Below are 21391 nucleotides of genomic sequence, written 5' to 3'. Positions count from 1 at the left end.
ATCACGCTTATATTTGAAACGCCATTTTCTTGGTGTGTCATGTTAAAGTTTGAAATACGTCACACGCTCATTTTCATTGGTCTGCCAGGCTTTCTTTTCTTTTTTTTTTTAGGTTTATGATATTTAAGTTTGAAACAGCATTTTCTTGGCTTCCGTTTGAAACATCATTGCCGTTGATCTGTCACGAAACAATATATTCATCGTCAAACTGGCAGATCGAACGGACCAACCAAAAGAATTTCGATAATTGTATTACAATCAACAAAATAAAAATCACGAAAATGATGGAAGCAATTATTTTTGCCATGAACAAATACATGTTATATATAAACAGCTGCGTTTTGGGTATGACGAATAGTTAGAAAAAAAAAAAAAAAATCAAAATCCATTAAAAAAAAAAAAGAAAAAAAAAAGAGTGTTTATATTAACACTCAAATTGTGGTAATTTGTCTTTTTGTCTTCACAGGTGGATCTTGCAGGCCCAGATTCCTATCCAGCAAGAAAATGAAGTACATTTTTATTTATTTATTTATTTTTACATAGGAGTCACCACTTATCAAGGCCAGAATGCCACTCGAAGATAAGGGTTAATGCGTGTACAGTAGTGCATGGGATAATATCGTAGTAATCGTTAGTAGTGAAAATTTGGTAAATTGGATTACTTAAGGGGACGGCTTATCAAGAATTTGTTTACGTTGGACTTGAAGACGACCAAATTGTAGTCAGCTGGAAAGCAGGCAAACGGAAGAGAGTTCCTCAGGCGTGCAGTTCTACGAAAGAAGCTTTGTTCATGGAATCTACGTCTAGGTTTGGGCACATTGGGAGAAATTATTGATAGTGGTTTCAAGTAGACGAGTTTTTTTCATGAAAGTTTGGCGAGGGGGAACCATAGATTGGAGCTCAGACGAGCAACAACAAAAACATTTCCTAATTTTATCATTAATTTTATTTACTCATTTGGAATTCCCACGAGTCATTATAACTGGAAATAAGTTGTGATACCTGGAATCTGAATGACAAAAAGGCTTCCCAGATTTCCGGGATATTTATTTATACAGATATGTACAGGTTTTGCTACACTGGGATGACAATGTTTCGATCTATAGGTATTAATAACTAAGATCTCATTAGGCGAGAAGTCTGTCTGTTGCTTTAGGTTTTCATATTGAAGAGCGAGGGTGAAAATGGGAAACATTTGGATTAAAAACTGAAAGTCACGTGACCCGATTTTAAAATAATATTTAAGAAAAGCCCGTTACTCTGTTTTCAGATCAAAAGGTTACTTTTAACGCTGAATTCATTTGTGTTAACTTATTGGGTGATATGGAAAGGAAAGTGAGAAGAAAAGAAAATACGTCATTTAGTGGCAGACATGAGTGAAGGAAGAAAGGAGGGGAAGATGAGAATGTTTCATTTAAACGAGAGGGAGCAAGTCTCGTTTTTACTTTTTTTTTCTATTTTTAAACATTTTTTTTTTTTTTGATTTTATGTATTTGTTTTTTGTTTTTTTCTAGAAACTAGAAGCAGACAAAGTTTAAAACTAAATTTAATAATAACTAGCAGGACCTGTGGAAATTCCACAGGGGACTCATTCATATGTAATATATTGAGGTTGGCATTCTGTAGATGTTCAGCATAAATGGAGACGCTCTGATATTATTGTAGCTCTTTTGTTAAAACTGCAAAATCATTTATCTAAGTGAGCAAGGACGTCCGGCGTAGCCCGGTCTTAAACTATGCTTAAATATTGTAGGGAAACCCGTGATTTACTTGACTAGCACGTGTGTATGATTTAAAGGGTCGGTCGTGGAACAAAATGAAAGAGAAAGAAAGGAAAAACTAACATGGCGAGACAGTTTGTTTTATGGTGAATAATCACGTGACTGTGAATGTTTATGCAAATGAGACTGGTCTATAAAAGCGGACGTGAAGCGAGCATGAGGGGAGTTGAGAAAAGGTGTGTTACTTATGCAGACGTGTGGAAGTGAGCTGGAAAGATCGTTGCATTTGGAAGTCGGAAGTTTTGACAACAGTGTCGAACTTAACCGAAAAATTGGTGATTTGAATTGCAAAATAAATAACACTTATTTAAAGTTATTTAATTGTATCAAAACTAAATTCAATAATAAGTAGCAGGACCTGTGGAAATTCCACAGGCGACTCATTAATATGTAATATATTGATGTTGGTATTCTGTAGATGTTCAGTATAAATGGAGATGCTGTAATATTATTGTAGCTCTTTTGTTAAAACTGCAAAAGTATTTATCTAAGCGAGCAGGGACGCCAGACGTAGCCCGGTCTTGAACTATGCTTAAATATATTTTAATTCTTTCAGATTTCGTATATATTATTATAGAGTTAATGTTCTATCGATTTTTATATATTATAAAGTTGCGATTTCAAAAATAAAATATATCCATATGACCTGGGTGCATCAGCTTGAATCGAAACCAAAACAAAAACTCATGAAAAAAAAAAATTATATATATATATATATATATATATATATATATATATATATATATATATATATATATATATATATAAGCATGACTGGAGTTCCTTCAGCTATAATCGAAACCAAAACTTATGAAAAACTCTTGGTAAAATTATTTATAAAAAAAATAGATTACTGGAGTGCTATCAGCTATAATCGAAACCGAAACCAAAACTTATGAAGAATTCTTGGTAAAATTATTTATTACAAGAAATGGAAGTCCATTACAATTAAACGACAGTCACTTGGATGTAAACGTGACACGCAAAATAAATAACACACACGCTATCCTATTAATATATAGATAATAATAATAATAATAATAATAATAATAATAATTTGTATGACCTGTGGAAATGCCACAGAATGAGAAATATATTTAATCAACAAATGTTTTCATCAAACTGATATTTTTCTGGATAGCACAAAAAACAGTTTTTAGACAGAAAAAGCAATGAAAACGCAGCAAATATGATTTTTTTTTAACATTTCTATGAAATTGCATTTATCGTTCTGTTCGATATTATAGTGAATACAGTTTGAGTTCCTTCAACCTCTCACAGTAATTCATTTGGTCTACTCCACATATTTTGCTAGTGAATGTTCTCTGGGGTACTTCTATTTTGCAGATTTCTGTTACTTTTTGTGGCGACCACAAGTGACAGCAGTATTCCAGCTTTGGGAGGACAAGGGATTTCCATAATGTGAACATGCACTCATTGTTCTTACTTCTAAGGGTTCTCAGCATCCATCCTATTAGTTCCCTTGCGACCGTTGTGATGTGGTCAATATGTTGTGTGAAGGTGACATCTTTGCTCATATAAACCTCTAGATCCTTCACTACTTCCTTTCGTGTGATTTCTTGTATACAAATGTTTCCTTGAGGTGATCTTTATTTATTTATGATCTTTATTGGAGTAGTTCAAATTTGTGTCTGTTAAGAGCCATTTTGTTGTCATTAGTCCATTTTATAATTTTGTTGAGGTTTTCTTGCTAAAGCCTTGAGTCACGTGATGGGGAGAGGGACATTATATTCTCAACTTCTTCACAATCTCAGTGTTTGAGGTGTAAAATAGAACTTTAATAGAATATTTGAATATCTGCGTATCTCATATAGAGATCAAGTGTTAGACCCTAGGAAGAAGACCCTTGATTTCTGAGAAATTCAACTGAAATAAAGTGAAACAAAGAAAGTTTTGACAAGCTTCTGGGCTTGACCATTACTCCTGATCTTAAATGGAACACGTACATCAAATCTGTTGCCAAGGCCGCTGGAAAAATGATGGGATCTTTCTATCGATCCGGTAAATATCTCACTGCTGATGCTATTCTCTATCTATATAAGAGCCAGGTACGTCCAAGGATGGAATACTGTTGCCACATCTGGGCAGGAGCTGCTAGAAAGGACTTGGCCTGCCTTGATAGAGTTCAAAATAGACTTCGTAGCCTCATAGGAGATGTCCTTTTCTCTTCCTTGCAACCTCTATCTCACAGAAGAGATGTTGCGAGTTTGTCTCTGATGTATCGTTATTTTCATGGAAAGTGTTCGACTGAGCTTCAATCTATGGTCCCCCCTCGCCAAACTTTCACAAGAAACACTCGTCTAGCTGTAAACACTATCAATAATTCCCCCCACTCTTTATCTGTGCCTAAACCTAATCGTAGATTCCATGAACAAAGCTTCTTTCTTAGAACTGCACGCCTGTGGAATTGTCTTCCATTTTCCTGCTGACTACAATATGGTTGTGTTCAAGTCTAAAGTAAATAAGTTCTTGATGAGCCGTTCCATATAAGTTATCAAATTTACCAAATTTTCATTACTAATGATTACTATATTGTCCAATTTCTACTGTACACTCTTTAACCCTTATCCTTGAGTGGCCTCTGGGCCTTGATAATGTGGTGATGCCTATGTAAAAAAAAAAAAAAATATATATCTTCTATTATTATATAAAATGAACTGTGTGTGTGTGTGTGTGTGTGTGTGTGTGTGTTAGAGTTCATTCCCTATGGACGCCAAACTGGTTAGGCCGATTTTTATGAAATTTCAAAGAAATACACTTTATTCATCTGGCAACGTCCTTAGATAGGTTTTGTATCAGAATGTCTTCAATAAGTATCGATAATTGATAATCCAAAAAATCCGATGAAAGAAGGAACAGGTAATTTTGACCAAAGTTAACACTTTTATACAGCCTAACATCACAAGTGTATCATAATTAAATTGCACTGTAAACACAAACATTCACTTCGAACGGGCCCCTGTCATATCAAAAAACCTACTGTGGATTTATATGTTGGGCTTTACTGCTTGTGCAGTAATAAAACGTCTCAAATGCACCTGTGATGCTAGGTTTTATAAGGTGGTTACTTTGATCAAAATCAGCTGTTCCTTGTTTCACAAGATTTTTTTTTATTATTGATACTTAGTGAAGATATTCCAATACAAAACTTATCGAAGAACACTGCCAGGCACGTAAAGTACGATTGTGTGAAATTTCCAAAATTTGGAGTCCATAGAGAAAGAAAACACACACACACACACACACACACACACACACACACACACACACAGTTCCTTTTATATAATAGTAGAGATAATGTTATTTCCTCGAATGATTTTTTAAACGTTATTCTATTTTCTAACCCTAATCCTGAAAAGTAAGATTGGTGAAGGTTTAACCCACAAATGGTCCACATTTACACTGAGATTATAAAGATCTCAAACTTTAAACCTTGATAAAAAAAGAGACAATACAAAATTTGTGTATGTTTATTTAACTGTTTTATTTAATACAAACAAATACAAACATTTTATTCTATCCGCCCACCTTCTGTGTCCACAACTTGCTGAATGCGAGCCCTAAAAGAATGATAGGCCTTGACAGCTGAATCTTTCTTGATAGCATGGAATGTTGACCTTATGAGGATCTTCAGGGACGCCACACTTATGAGGGCGAACATTAGCGAGTTTCTCAACATCGCTTCATAACCAATAATCACAGGGGGTTCAAATCTAGCGAGCTAGAGAGTCAGATATTTGAAGGCACAAAAAGCAGCAACTCTCTCCTTAAGAAGGTCTGTACTGTTTATGACCCAAGAACAAGTGTAGAGTCCTGGATGAACATCATTTTCTTAGGATCAAAGTTATTCTTAATCCAAGGTAAGAGAACTTCCTCTAGAATCTTCAGGTCCAATTACAATGAAGTGAAGGGGCATGACTTTCCCATCACTGGCAACAGCTCCAAACACTATGACAGAGGAAGGGTGTTTACTCTGCATGACTGAAGGAACACCAAAAGGGTCATTGGCGATAACTCTTTTTCTGCAGTTGGAGATTTTGTCTACTATAAACTTTTTCTCATCCACAAAAATGCGTACGGTACCACCATGGTTTTTCAGGTGATTGAATAGCAAGCGGCTTCTCTCTTTACGAATTGTCTTAGATTTCATTGTAAGAATGTTACAACGTCGTTTGTGATATGACTTCATCCCAAGATCTTTCCATACTGCATTAGAAATGGTCATTGTAGTCACATTCTGCTTTTTCGCCAGTTCAGCAATTGACTGTAACGGATTTGCTTCAATGAACCATTTCAAACGACCGAGAAATCTTCTGGTGTATATTTTATCAATTCTCAGACTATGAGCCTTCATTTGGTGTCTACACCTTCCTTCCCTTTAGTTCGCTACAGCACTATAATCAGTGTTAGAGGCAAAGTCAGTGTCTCTAATAATGTCAGACGTTTTATGCCGAATGCGAAACAATTCGGCAATAACCATAATATGGTTAGATTCTACACATCCACTGATTTTTTTTTTTTAGGCGGCTTATCTGGAACATCAGCAACTAACATTTTAGATTGATAATGTCGCTTTAAAATACCTAAATTGCAGATTAAAATTACTGTGAATTTTTCGTTTACACCCTGTATGTATGTATGTATGTATGTATGTGTATGTCAGGTCATGTCATATGCTACTGGTACCATGTAACCCAGTACTACTGCCTCATGGTCGGGTCACCGGCGTCTAAACTGGTTCCCCCACCAGACTTGTTTGGTGAGGAGGGTGGCTAGTCTCCCTGAAGGATTAAAAACAAGACCTTCCAAAGGGCGAATGAACTCTTTTTCTGGGTCAACGTCCAACTAGCACAGTGCATATTTGTGTGTGTGTGTATATGTGTATTGGGGTGGAGAGGGCTCCCGTAAGCCGTGGTGAAGGCAACCTTTCTAGGAGAAGCAAATCTCTGATTTAAAAAACAAAGCAGGAGACCAGTACCCGCATTAAGCTGGTCTGCAGTTTAATTTGTTGCTGGCTATCTTGCTCTTGCTTGTTGCTGGATCTCAACATTTTGAACCGAAAGAGAGACTTAGCTGTCGTACAAAGCTAAGACTTTGTAACATCATCTTTGTATAGATACTCCCTCAGGCATTTGGGCTCATGGATTTTAAATGTCTGAGGGAGTGGCACTCGTCTGACAAGACGTTGCAATCATCATGTATGTATGTATGTATCTTTCTTCACAAAGAGGAAAGTTTTTGTGCCACATTTGTGAACTTTCACGCAGGACTAAAGTTGGATTGAAGAGTCATCTACGTGCACACGGACGGAATAACACTTAAGAGATGGTAAACTGTCAAGAAGTAGCAATCATCATATATATATTTAGGGGATTAGAACAACAGTCTAAAGAGCAGAGTATATTTTAATGTATTATTAAATTCATTAATACAAATAAAAGAAAAGAAAACAGTGCTCGTTGTAATGTAGATATATATTAAGCACGATAGGCATATATATCCCAGAGCTATTTTAATATTGAATAAGATGATTGATATTTTATAATTAAAATTAAAAATCGGTTTCACAAGGAAGAACAAACAAAATCAATAAATTGTACGATCGTTTCGGAAACGATGTTTTTATTGTGATAGACAATGAATCTTGGACAATAATTTTATGATATAGTTTTTTGAAACAAAGTCTCCTCATCATCAAAAAGATTGGGTGGGTTTTTTTTAAAGACACCAAAAATAAACCTAGCATTTTTTTTAAGTAAGGCAGATGTATCTTTTAATGGTTCAACTCCTAAAAGGTGTACGTATCATCGCTGATGAGGAGACTTTGTTTCAAAAAACTATATCATAAAATTATTGTCCAAGATTCACTGTCTATCACAATAAAAACATCGTTTCCGAAACGATCGTACAATTTATTGATTTTGTTTGTTCTTTATTAAATCGATTTTTAATTTTAATTATAAATTATCAATCATCTTATGTATGCATGCATGTGTACATGTATATATATATATATATATATATATGTCAGGTCATGTCATATGCTACTGGTACCATGTAACCCAGTACTACTGCCTCATGGTTGGGTCACCGGCGACTAAACTGGTTCCCCCACCAGACTTGTTTGGTGAGGAGGGCGGCTAGTCTCCCTGAAGGATTAAAAACAAGACCTTCCAAAGGGCGAATGAACTCTTTTTCTGGGTCAACGGCCAACTAGCACCGTGTATATTTGTGTGTGTGTATATGTGTATTGGGGTAGAGAGGGCTCCCGTAAGCCGTGGTGAAGGCAACCTTTCTAGGAGAAGCAAATCTCTGATCTAAAACCATAAAGATGAAGACCAGTACCCACATTAAGCTGGTCTGCAGTTTAATTTGTTGCTGGCTATCTTGCTCTTGCTTGTTGCTGGATCTCAACGTTTTGAACCGAGAGAGAGACTTAGCTGTCGTACAAAGCTAAGACTCTGTAACATCATATTTGTATAGATACTCCCTCAGACATTTGTGGCTCATCAATTTTAAATGTCTGAGGGAGTGGCACTCGTCTGACAAAACGTTGCAATCATCATATATATATATATATATATATATATATATATATATATATAAGCAAAGAAGAGTAAAGAGTAGATCTTATTTTTAACTTTAGCTCCCCTTATTTTGTCCTACGTTTTGTTTTAATTTTCGCATCACTGTTTTTTCCTGGGGATGGGGCATTCTACCAGATGCCAAACATTCTCCCATTAGTTTAGTTACTCCAACCGAGATATCTTTTTAAGATTCTAACTGTCCCTTTAAGTGCTATTGTTTGTATTTCTTTTGCCCTTGGGTCACCGGGTATATTCGCCAGATAGTTTTTGAAATTCTTTTTCATTAGCCCAGTTGCTCCTATAATGACTTGTATGATTGAAGCCTTCTTAAGATTCCAGTTTCTTTTCATGTCGTATATAAGTCCTTGGTATTTTGTTATTTTCCTCCTCTCTGCTCTGTTAAGGCCAGCATCATTAGGGATGCTGACTTCAACTAAGTTGCCGCTTTCTCCTTCTTGTCCCATATCACTATGCCAGGCTTAATAGCTTCATTTTCTAGGTATGTAGCTGTTGGAATTTTGTAGTCATAGTGGATGGTGTATGACTTATTTCCAACTGTTATTTCTGGTAAACATGTCCCCAGGATTTGCTATTACATGGGATATTCAAGTTTTTGCAGATTTTTGTATTTTTTATTTTACTTCAGTAAGTTTTAAGAGATCAAGGGGCTCCCTCCTGGAGCTAACACTTGATCCTGTTATGATTTAAATTTATATCCGAGGGCTCTTTTCAGAATAGATACTGTTCCCTTTATGGCTGCTATTTGTATTTCGTTACAACTTGGTCTTCCAGGGATTGCTTCTAAGTATTTTCCAGTGGAGATAGGCACATGCCCTTTTAAATCTAACATGCGTTATTTCAAACCGCACATACATCCATACACACACCTTTTAATAAAGCACCGGTTACCGCCCTTGCTGTAATTTCGTTTTGTCCAACAGATGGCGTTCTCTATTTTCTACTTCCGTTTCTCTTTCTCTCTCGATCTTTCTCTTTCCATTCGAGACATCGATGTGACAACATATTTCCTTTTTCGTCTTGCTTACGAGATGATATAAGCAATTTTTCTACACACGCCTCGACAGTCATGAATTCTTGTACGGTAGTAATGAACATTCAACGAATCTATATACACGAGGATGCTTTAATTAACGTATGCACAAGAATATATACACGATGAACAATCTGACTTCATACACAATCGTACCATGCGCTCATCCGTACAATTAACGTCATACATGACATATACCTACATCTACGCAGGTACACAAAACGCTATCTTAATGTTCTCACTTTCTGTAGCTAAATAAAGCATCCTATATGTATGTACTAGCGGGGGGGGGGTACCCGGCATTGACCGGGTGTTTGGGGGTGTAACAGAAAAAAAAAAAGTGTTAGTAGTCAGGCAGGCTCAAACCTGGGACGCGAAGGTGGAAAAGAAAGTGACATCTTACGATTATGCTAAGCCATAGGAAGTGAAAAGCGTTCAAATTTAGCGATGTCAATAAAAAAGTTGACTTACTAAGTGAATACGTAGGTGCAGAAATAAGCGTTGGCTGAAGGCCAGTTCAGCTTTCTGCTGTTTCATTTATTTGTATCCCCACGATGTTGGGGAAAACCAGCTACCCACAACAAAAAGGGAGTGTCCAAATGAATAGCAATTGTCTGATATGAGGGGTTTCCCCCACATTGATCAAAGCTAACTGCTTTCTGGACGTCTCGGCATGAAAGGCCAGGAAACTGCCTTCGCTTTTGATTAGTTTCGCTTTTATACGAAAAACATAAACACGCGAGAGGATGGAATAGCGTGAATTTTATAAACGTGGATCAAAATAAAAGATAGAGACGACATCCCTTCGCAAATTGTAGATATTATAATCTAGGGAGTATATAAAAAGTTCTAAAACATAGTACCCCCCTCCCCTCTGTGACCCCCCCCACCCCAAGCCTTTCTTGGACATACAAAAACGTGCGCGTCACTTTTGCCTTTTATATATGTACATGTAACTCAATTCTTACTGTAAAATGTTTTTGACTTCTATTGTGGATATGAGATGAATGGATTCGCCAATCATTTTTATAACCAACGGCTGTGCTAAACAACCAATGAAAACGTCTCAAAATTATTATAAAAATTGTCGAATTTTGGATTCAATCAGTTTACTACGTCACGGACCGCATTTAATTCTTGGCCGCCATCTTGGTTACTGATCTGAACTACGCCACCATCTTTGTTCAACACAATATCTCTAAACGTTCTCCTTTTCAACGTTATACTTTTAAATGTTATTTCTTAATTGTAACACATGCTTTTATTGTTGATCATTTTCATTATGCTGCAAGATCTGCAAACGGAGACCATCTACCCTTCTAGCAATCGAACACGAAGCCTTCTCAATAACAGGTTCCTCAACGCAGCCTACAAAGTACAGACCCCAGCCTCTAACTGGTAACTAAACAGCTCCACGGGGTCCCCCACAAGTGCTTTGAGAACAAAAAACAAAAAAAAACATGCAAATTAGCTAGTTAGAATCAAAGTTTAATTTTTCAGCTTAACTGCTATTTGAGTTTAATTTTCAATCCCACAATATAACTTTTTATGTTAGAAATAAAATAAATGCATGGATTATCTACAGTGAATAACACGGTACAACAATAACAAATGAACATTGGAGAGAGTTAAATTTTCATTTGTCAGCTTAAATGCTATTTAGATCAAACTTTAGAAATCTTTGGAAAGGAAAGTCTTGGGCAACACTGGGTCTGGAAAGCTAGTTTGAATTGTATTTGCTTCAATGTAAGGCAATTGTGAAATGCTGATTGTGTTCATGAATTACGGTTTTCAATTAAATATACCTTTGTTTTAAGCTTCACTTAAATTGGAAATGTCGAAAGAGAAATAATAATCTTCTCATTGAAATAAACTTTTAAGCAGAATTAAAGGTTTTGTTTAATTTTCACAAAATGATTGTATTTCAGTTTTGGGTGGCATGGCAATTAATGGTTGCATGAAAAATAGCAGGAATTCTTGTAATCGCACATTTTGCATGTCATACACAAAATGAGGCAATTCATCTAAATATAAAATTAGCAGGACTACCTGGCATTGTCCAGAGCAAAAGTGTAACAGAATTTCTATTCCTCTCCTTCCCCCACTTCTTTTTCCAGTCCATTTTTATCTCTGGACGTACAAAATGCAGCAATAAAATTGTCGCCCTAGAAAAGACAACATGATTTCAGTTCCATTTGATGAAAACCGATTTTCTTTTTTTTGTTGCAGACCATCTACTGGTTGGCCAGTTGTGTACAAATCGCAAGACTGATAGGAGCCTTCTATCATGTCTGAAAGTGACACAATGTTCAACAAGCTAGATCGGAGATGTGCCGCTGTACAACTCATGCTCCCTACCGATCCAAGTTATGACAACAGGACCATTGCCAGCACCCTCAAAATGCACTACTGGATTGCCACGAATAACTGGGACGTTTCCAGGATCATGAAAACAAAATTTCTGGCCACGGTTATGGTCTTTGGTATCGTTTCATGTAAGGGCCACACCATGCCATCTCACATCTTCGAAGTCGGCTTGAAAGTCAACAACAAAGTGTACCTGGAGGTGCTGAAGATTGTGGTGATCCTCTGGTGCAATTATGGGGCCACTGGCAGACCCTGAGTGTGGCAGCAGGATTTGGTGCTGGCCCAGAAGTCCAAAGTGACGCAGGTTTGGTCTCAGAAGGACTGCTATGACTTTGTAACCTTCTATCACTGGCCCCTCTCTTCCTCTGATTTGAACCCATTGAACTACTTCGTTTAGTTATATGTCGAGAACATCACCAACATGACCTCCCCACAACACCAAGGCCACCCTGATCATCACCATCCGCTGAGCATTTACCGAGCTCCGGTCAGCGCTTGAGAAAAAAGCATGCTTCCAATTCCGGACCCATATCGAGGCGGTGATTGAGGCTGAAGGTGGCTACATTGAATAGATGCCAGCTCTAATACATAAGTCAATTAGAAAAAAAATACCAACTTTTTTTAAAATTAATTTAATTAGATATTATACAAGTCAATTAGAAAAAAAAAACTAACTTTGTGGGTGTTAATAACGCATTTTTCAAATTTTAGCTTTATATAATAAACTAGCGTGTGTGCCCGATGTTGTCCAGGTGTTTGGAGGTGTAAAAGAGAAAAAAAGACGTTTTGGTAGGTAGGTTGGCTCGAACCCAAAGACTTGACGCGAAGGTCAAAAAGAAAATGTGAAAAAAACCTGACATCTTACCGGTCAGCCACAACGAGACAAGAACTGAAAATCGTTCTAATTCAACAATTAAAAAGTTAAGTGACAGGTGCATTAATTTAATGAGGTCAAACATCACGTGATAGGGGAAACTTAACTTTGGCTGCTAGCCAGTTTCTGCGTATTTGTTTGTTTCCCTACAAGATGATGGGGAAAACCAGCTCCCCATAAAAAAAAGGGAGTGTCCAACTGAATAGCAATTGTCTTATATGACTGGTTTTGCCCACATTGATCAAACCTCATTGCTGGACGTTCCCAGCACAAGTGCTAGTGAGCTACCTTTGCTATGGATTTTGCTTATGTACAGAAAAGCCAAACAAATACGAAGAGTAAAAAATATCAGGAAAATAGCATGTAAAAGTCGCCCAAATTAAAGATACACATGACCTCATTTCGTAAATCATAGATATTATAATCTAGGGAGTATATCAAATGTTCTAAGAAACAGTGCCTTTGCCGGACATAAAAAAATGTGCACACACGAACACACATTTTGCTTTATATATATATATATATATATATATATAGATTACAAGCATGACTATCAGGCGTTGCCTGGGAGTGGGCATGAACAACAAAATTGAAGAGTTGTATAACATATTTCTTTTAAAACTTCTTTCTCTTTGCCTCTCCATACCCCTCCACTACCCTATCCTCCCTCTGCTCTGCTCTCCCTCCACAATAAAGAAGGACTTCCTTCGATAGACGACAAACCAGATACTACAATTAGGTCCTAACCAGAAGGCCAAGAAAGTTTCAGAACAAAAGTTGATGGATAAAATCTCTTAAAATATCTCCTCACTCTGAAAATCTTTACTTTTACATAAAATGAAACGTATTTTTGTGGGTGTATGAGAGAGAGAGAGAGAGAGAGAGAGAGAGAGAGAGAGAGAGACAGAGAGAGAGTTCCCTATGGACTTGAAAACGGTTGGGCCGATTTTTATAAAATTTTGCACAAAGGTACTTTATGTGCCTGGCAGTGTTCTTCGATAGATTTTGTATCGGAATATCATCAGGAAATATTGATAATAAAAATAATCCAATGAAAAGAAGGAACAGGCAATTTTGACGAAAGTTAACACCTTATACAACCTAACATCACAAGTGCATTTAACAAGTTTCATCACAGCACAAGTAGAAAGGCCCAGCATATGAAATTAATAGTAGGTTTTTTGATATGACAGGACACGGTAAAATTGAATGTTTCTGTTTTGAGCACAAATGAAATATGATACTTGACTTTTGCATTTTAGTCTTTAATTCAAGCTGTTATATATATATATAAATAATTTTATAAAATGAACAGTGGATTCTCTACAGTGCAATGTAGACTAGAATGTACTGCGGACAGTCACTTTGGGGAGGCATGTGAAGCTTCCTTCTGCATTGCGATCGATCCCCAACTAGTGCAAGCAATCAATCGATTTGATTAAAAAAAATCAATTTCACAGATTTCGAAGACAATAAAAATATGGGAGTGTGAAACATTCATTGATTCTCATTCAATCCTGGGCGACGTCGGGTTTCTCTACTCTGACTTAACTGACTACTCATACGTCTCTATCTCTACTGTCTTTATGAGTGTAAGTTTGTTCCCTATGAACTCAGAAACGGCTGGGCCAATTTCTTTTTTACATTTCACATAAATGTACTTTATGTGTCCGGTAGTGTTCTTAAATCGGTTTTGTATCAGAATGCCTCCAATAAGTATAAAAAAATTGATAATCGAAAAAATCTGGTTAAAGAAGAAACAGTCTGATCTTGACCAAAGTTAACACTCTGATACAACCTAATATCATGTGCATGTGAGAAGTTTTATTACCGCACAAGTAGAATAGCTCAGCATATAAAATCAACTGTAGACTCTTTGATATGGTAGGGGCGTGTTCGAAATGAATGTTTCTGTTTAGAGCACAATTGAATCATTATACCTGACTTTTGCATTTTAATCTTTAATTCAAGCATGGCTGTGATTAATCGAGTGCCTCTTCGGTGTCGTTAGCCGAAATAAACTTTTCTTTGCATAGGAGAGCTGTGGTTGGATATAGCGCAACCATTATTTCATAATTATATGTGCAGGCACACTTACAGGGCTAGTCATTGTCTTTCAAGACAGAATGGAGTCTAATCCGGTCTCGGGTTAAAATGATTTTTTTTAGATTTGAAACATATATATATATATATATATATATATATATATATCATTCAAACACGGTAATGTTTGAATATATGGTTAAGTTGCAGTTTTAGTCATTTAGAACTGCTATAAAGCTTCACTGGTCACTCATTTATCGATCAAATTTCAAACAATTATTACAGCTTATAGATCAGCTTCTCAGCTATATTGTGAAATTTTTTTTTTACATTTTCGTTCAGTAAAACAAAAATTATAATAAATTTTCTGATGTTCAAAATCAGAAAAAACGTGAGGAGGTGAGCGACGCTTTTTATAACTGGTTTCCATAGCAACCACGTCGCTTCAGTGACTACTGTTGCTACTAATTCACAGCTGTCGCTAAAAGAGAAGTAACAAGTAAAACAGAGAGAATGAAAGCATGAAAGGGAGATAATTTGGGGGGAATTTTATTGAAAGCAGACGAGTGCTGTACATTGTTTTTACATATGTGTTTATGGGGGCAAAGAAATTAGACTGAAATTAAACAAAGAACAAGTGAATTTATTGGAAGCTTGGAAAAATCATAGATTACAATAGAAAAATGTGAGCATGAAAAGTAATATGGTAAAGCTTAAACATGGAAAAGTAACGGACTAGTTGTTAAAACAGGAACAGAAAAGGACAAGATATTCTAGTAAAAAATATAATAAATTTAAAAACTTAAAATATTGCAGCATTAAGAATTAAAAAAAAAAAAATTCAATTTATAACATTATATAATCAATTCTTTGCTGCAATATTTTAAGTTATAAATTTATTATATTTTTTACTAGAATATCTTGTCCTTTTCTTTTCTAGTTTTAACAATTATCTTCACTGACTTCTTGTTCTCTTCCATTGCTTTCAGTTTGCTTTCTTTTGCAAGCCCGTGATTCGATGCATGTCTTTTCATTGTGGCTAGCTGAAATAAACTTGTCTTTGCACAGAAAGTTAGACAAAGACATTCGTTTGGAGTTTTACTTTAAGTTTACTTGGGGAGATATCTTACGCAAGAGGAAGAGGGAGGTTACAGTGGTCAAGTGGTTAACAACACGGGCTGACAACACAATCACGTTGAGACACCATTTCTCGCCAGATCACGGAAGGTAAGCAACGTTGAGCATGGCCACTACCAGATGGGTGACCATTTGGGAAGGCGAGATGCTGTATGTAGCGCGAGGTAAAATACCAGGTTGGGAAATTGACCCGATCTATCCTTCTCTCAAGGGTAGATGGGTATCTTTTAAGCCGTGGTAGGCACCCCATTTAATGATGGAGTCACAATAAAAAAAACCCTTGATATCCCTGGCAAAGCATCAAGTATTCAGCTACGGACAAGATTTAAATTACACTAAAAACTTGTGTCGCGAGTTCAATCTTGGCTGCGACTGCATGTTATGTTATGTTTTACGTTCTAAGTTCGATTCTAGCTTGTTCCATAAAAATTACTTTCACTTAGGATGCTGGCAACCTTCCTGCAGTCCCTCCCGTAAGCCCTGATGTCTTTCTATAAAGAATTCTAACTAGAAAAATATTAGGGAAACCAATGCCAACAATGGAATCTTTGGATTCATACAATATGATGATGAAAAGGGAAAGATTAAATTTTTCTTCTAACTCCTGATGAACCGCCCCCCCCTTAAGTAGACACTCTAAAATATCCACATGATAAGTGGTGACAATTTTGTTTGTAAAAAAAAAAAAAAAGAAAAAAAAAAAAACTTCTTAAGTACAGATGGGTGGAAAGCATTTTTACTTTTAAAATGTATTCCAACAGCATATTGTCTCATGTCCGCTTTGCTCAGCTTCAACACGGAACCCTGTTTGAAACTTTTGTTTACTTGTTAACTGCAATCCAATGATGTCACGGTCATGTGCCACACCGGCCGACGTCTCTTTATTAACTCTATTTTGACCGTTTTTTTTGTTTTTTTTTTGTTTTTAACATAGGCATCACCACTTATCCAGGCCCAGAGGCCACCCTTGTTAAAGAGTGCACAGTAGTCAATTGGATAATATAGTAATCGTTAGTAATAGGAATTTGGTAAATTTAACTTAAGTGGAACGGCTCATTTAGAACTTGTTTACGTTGGACTTGAAGACAACCATATTGTAGTCAGCTGTTTAATTTTACATTTCCTCTCATAAACCATCATGGGAACCAAGCTTTGTATCCCCTCGACCTGCACTTAGTCCACCTATGCCAAAATGCACACAAGCTCATTTATTCACTATTTGAGATAGGACCACACGTACTGTAACAATACATGTAAACAACAAACAGATGACAACTGATTATTTTACAAGTTAATTAAATTAAGTTTTTAACTAAAAACTTGGTAGCAGCAAAATACATGAAAGCAGGGGTAAAACCGAAAAATAGAGCAAAACGAAATACTTACTGTATATTAGTGAAAGTGATGGATTAGCCCCAAACAGAAATCAAACCTTGCATACTGAATTCACAGTCCACCGCCTGATCCACTTTGCCTTCTTCACTTCCCTATAAATATATTACAAGATTTCATAAAATTCCTGAATTTTGGAAATAAGGTTTGATAATTCGCATTATCCAGCCTACTGTTCTCATCTTGAGTCTTGTTTTCGCAACTTTTCATTTGATGTTACCTCTGACATTCTCCGGGTGTATTTTATCAATCTAGGGGAATCAGCACAGAATTTTGAACGGAATTCCTTATTTAATTCATGGTGGCAGCATGCTCTTGTTCCACGATCAGGTAGAAGTCCTAATTCATAATTGTGTTCTGAGAAGTGCCTGCATTGAGAATTGAACCTTCGACCGGTTACTTAGAACTGAATTTTTACCAAGTACTTTATCCGTTATTCTACGAGTCCTTACATGGTGGGACAGATAAAGTACTTGGTAAAATTCAGTTCTAAGCAACACACTTCTGGAGGTTGAAGGTTCAATCCTCACAGTGGATAATACTCAGAATATAATTAATATAATTGCTTAGGACTTCTAATCTACTCAGTCATGGCTGATGGAACGAGAACATGCTACCCGCATCGATTAAATAATAGTTCTGTTTGAAATTTCGTGCAGATTTCCAAGTTCAACGGAATGATTCCCCGAGTTCAACAAGACATAAAAAAAAGACCAGAAATTACATCAACTGAAATATTGTGAAAATAACACTAAAGAGGAAAACAATAGTTAAAATGATCCGAATAATAGGAACTATCCTATAAATATATCACGTTTGCTTATTAGCAATAATAGGAACTATCCTATAAATATATCACGTTTGCTTATTAGCAATAATAGGAACTATCCTATAAATATATCACGTTTGCTTATTAGCAATAATAGGAACTATCCTATAAATATATAACAACGTTTGCTTATTAGCAATAATAGGAACTATCCTATAAATATATCACAACGTTTGCTTATTAGCAATAATAGGAACTATCCTATAAATATATCACGTTTGTTTATTAGCAATAATAGGAACTATCCTATAAATATATCACAACGTTTGCTTATTAGCAATAATAGGAACTATCCTATAAATATATCACGTTTGCTTATTAGCAATAATAGGAACTATCCTATAAATATATCACGTTTGCTTATTAGCAATAATAGGAACTATCCTATAAATATATCACGTTTGCTTATTAGCAATAATAGGAACTATCCTATAAATATATCACAACGTTTGCTTATTAGCAATAATAGGAACTATCCTATAAATATATCACAACGTTTGCTTATTAGCAATAATAGGAACTATCCTATAAATATATCACGTTTGTTTATTAGCAATAATAGGAACTATCCTATAAATATATCACAACGTTTGCTTATTAGCAATAATAGGAACTATCCTATAAATATATCACGTTTGCTTATTAGCAATAATAGGAACTATCCTATAAATATATCACGTTTGCTTATTAGCAATAATAGGAACTATCCTATAAATATATCACAACGTTTGCTTATTAGCAATAATAGGAACTATCCTATAAATATATCACAACGTTTGCTTATTAGCAATAATAGGAACTATCCTATAAATATATCACGTTTGTTTATTAGCAATAATAGGAACTATCCTATAAATATATCACAACGTTTGCTTATTAGCAATAATAGGAACTATCCTATAAATATATCATGTTTGCTTATTAGCAATAATAGGAACTATCCTATAAATATATCACGTTTGCTTATTAGCAATAATAGGAACTATCCTATAAATATATCACAACGTTTGCTTATTAGCAATAATAGGAACTATCCTATAAATATATCACAACGTTTGCTTATTAGCAATAATAGGAACTATCCTATAAATATATCAACGTTTGCTTATTAGCAATAATAGGAACTATCCTATAAATATATCACGTTTGCTTATTAGCAATAATAGGAACTATCCTATAAATATATCACGTTTGCTTATTAGCAATAATAGGAACTATCCTATAAATATATCACGTTTGCTTATTAGCAATAATAGGAACTATCCTATAAATATATAACAACGTTTGCTTATTAGCAATAATAGGAACTATCCTATAAATATATCACAACGTTTGCTTATTAGCAATAATAGGAACTATCCTATAAATATATCACGTTTGTTTATTAGCAATAATAGGAACTATCCTATAAATATATCACAACGTTTGCTTATTAGCAATAATAGGAACTATCCTATAAATATATCACGTTTGCTTATTAGCAATAATAGGAACTATCCTATAAATATATCACGTTTGCTTTTTAGCAATAATAGGAACTATCCTATAAATATATCACAACGTTTGCTTATTAGCAATAATAGGAACTATCCTATAAATATATCACAACGTTTGCTTATTAGCAATATTACAGAAAAGAGATGCCCTTCAGTATATTAGTACAAGAGTCATCCCAAAACGAAGGCCACCTATTTTTTTTTATCTAAAAACTAAAATGTTGAAGAGCTATGAAGACGGAAATTGTATGATTAAAACGAGCGACCTTTTGTGCTCCAGAATTTATTTTCCTGCCTAGTCACCACCATCCTCAATGAACTTTTGTCAGCCTCTTTTGATCCCTTGGTCATAAAAATCCGGAGCACGCTTTGTCGCTCGCATCTTTAAAATCAACAAACTCATCTCCTAAAAATAAAAGTCCTGCATCTTGTTCAGAGTGCCTTTTGTGCAGACACATGCTTTCATCTATTTTTTTTTTTCTCCTTGTTTTCCTCAGATCCCAATGTCTATATATCTATTTATTTCTGTGACGTCATGCTGGCTCCTGGCTTGGTCATTTGCATGTGTGTCAGTGGCTTTGTTACATGGAGGCAAGTGATCCAAGGAAAGAAGAAGCTATCAGTGTCGAAAATCTACAGTAAAAAGGCGGGATTTTGCTAGTGGGGTGAGGGCTGGATTATTTTTTATTGAACATATGATACTCTGCCCCCAATATCTTTTCCACACACACGCACACAAAATCTTAAATGATACTTAAACATGATTTTTCGTTGTAGTTATATTCACACCAAACAAGGCACATTGCTACAGAGACGCAAGGGACTGCTGTCAATAAAGGACACGATTTACAGGGGCATTCTAAGTGAGAAGCCTTATAGTTTCTTTTATTATTTTTTTAATTCCAAATAAAGCATCCAGAACCACTTTACATAGAGAGTTGAGCAATGAGATGTTTGCTTGCATTCCATTTAAATTTCTGCATGTTAGTACAGTCAAGGAAGGGGTAGGATTTTGCTTTTTATCAAGTTAGTTTTTAAGAGCTAATGTCAATAGATAGCCACCATCACTGTTTACGATAACTAAGTGGTCAATGACACAGATTGAAAACCTGGGTGTGTCAAGTTCCACAGAAACATTTTCATCAAATCCACACTTGACCTTGTGTCAAACCTCCTAAGGAGGAAATAAATGAAATAAACCGTCGTCCATAACTGATTTATTTATTTATTTTTGTTTTTACTTTTATTCACTATAAGCAAGGCACATTTTCACTGGGAAGTAACAGACTACTATTAAGAACCGTGCTTACAGGGACACTTTAAATATGGAGTTGAGCAGCAAGAGGTCTTTTCGTAAATTTCTGTATGCTAGTACAGTCAAGAAAAAAAAAAAAAAAAAAAAAAAAACAGGGATGGAATTCCAATTTTGAAGTTCGAGGGAAGAAACTATTAGAGTCAAAGGTTTTCTGGCATTTGGAGATCTCTAAAGTGAAGGGGTGGGATTTTGCTACTCAGTTATTGTGTTTAACTGAGTTTGACTGAAGATAAATAATTAGGAGCAGAATATGCACATATGATTTACAAGCGTGAATGAGATCTTTTTTTTTCTCCTAATTTCTTTCTAATAGCTAACTACCTGGGGCACTTTCACCAGGAAATGCCGACTGATCTACTCGTTTTTAAGGGAAAGAAATTATTAGAGTAGAAAACTTTCTCGTATTTGGTGATCTATACAGTGGAGATTTTGCTATTCAAAGTCATTACATTTAACCTAGTCTGGCTCAAGGTAAAAAATTGGGAGCACCCAACTATG

At 35.5% G+C, this 21391-nt stretch overlaps 1 long non-coding RNA gene across 2 annotated transcripts in view; it reads right to left on the bottom strand.

Moving 5' to 3' along the window:
* Nucleotides 1-21391, bottom strand: part of LOC145245698 (uncharacterized) — a 49627-nt gene that overhangs the window by 7006 nt on the left and 21230 nt on the right. For both annotated transcript variants that reach the window (XR_013863011.1, XR_013863012.1), the window contains exon 2: nucleotides 17248-17348. This is a non-coding gene — a long non-coding RNA (uncharacterized LOC145245698). The remainder of the gene's footprint in view (nucleotides 1-17247; nucleotides 17349-21391) is intronic.

This window comes from Euprymna scolopes, chromosome 23, assembly GCF_053919585.1.
Source record: "Euprymna scolopes isolate OS-2025 chromosome 23, ASM5391958v1, whole genome shotgun sequence".
NCBI classification, from domain to species: domain Eukaryota; kingdom Metazoa; phylum Mollusca; class Cephalopoda; order Sepiida; family Sepiolidae; genus Euprymna; species Euprymna scolopes.
This window is presented reverse-complemented; position numbering and strand designations above follow the sequence as displayed.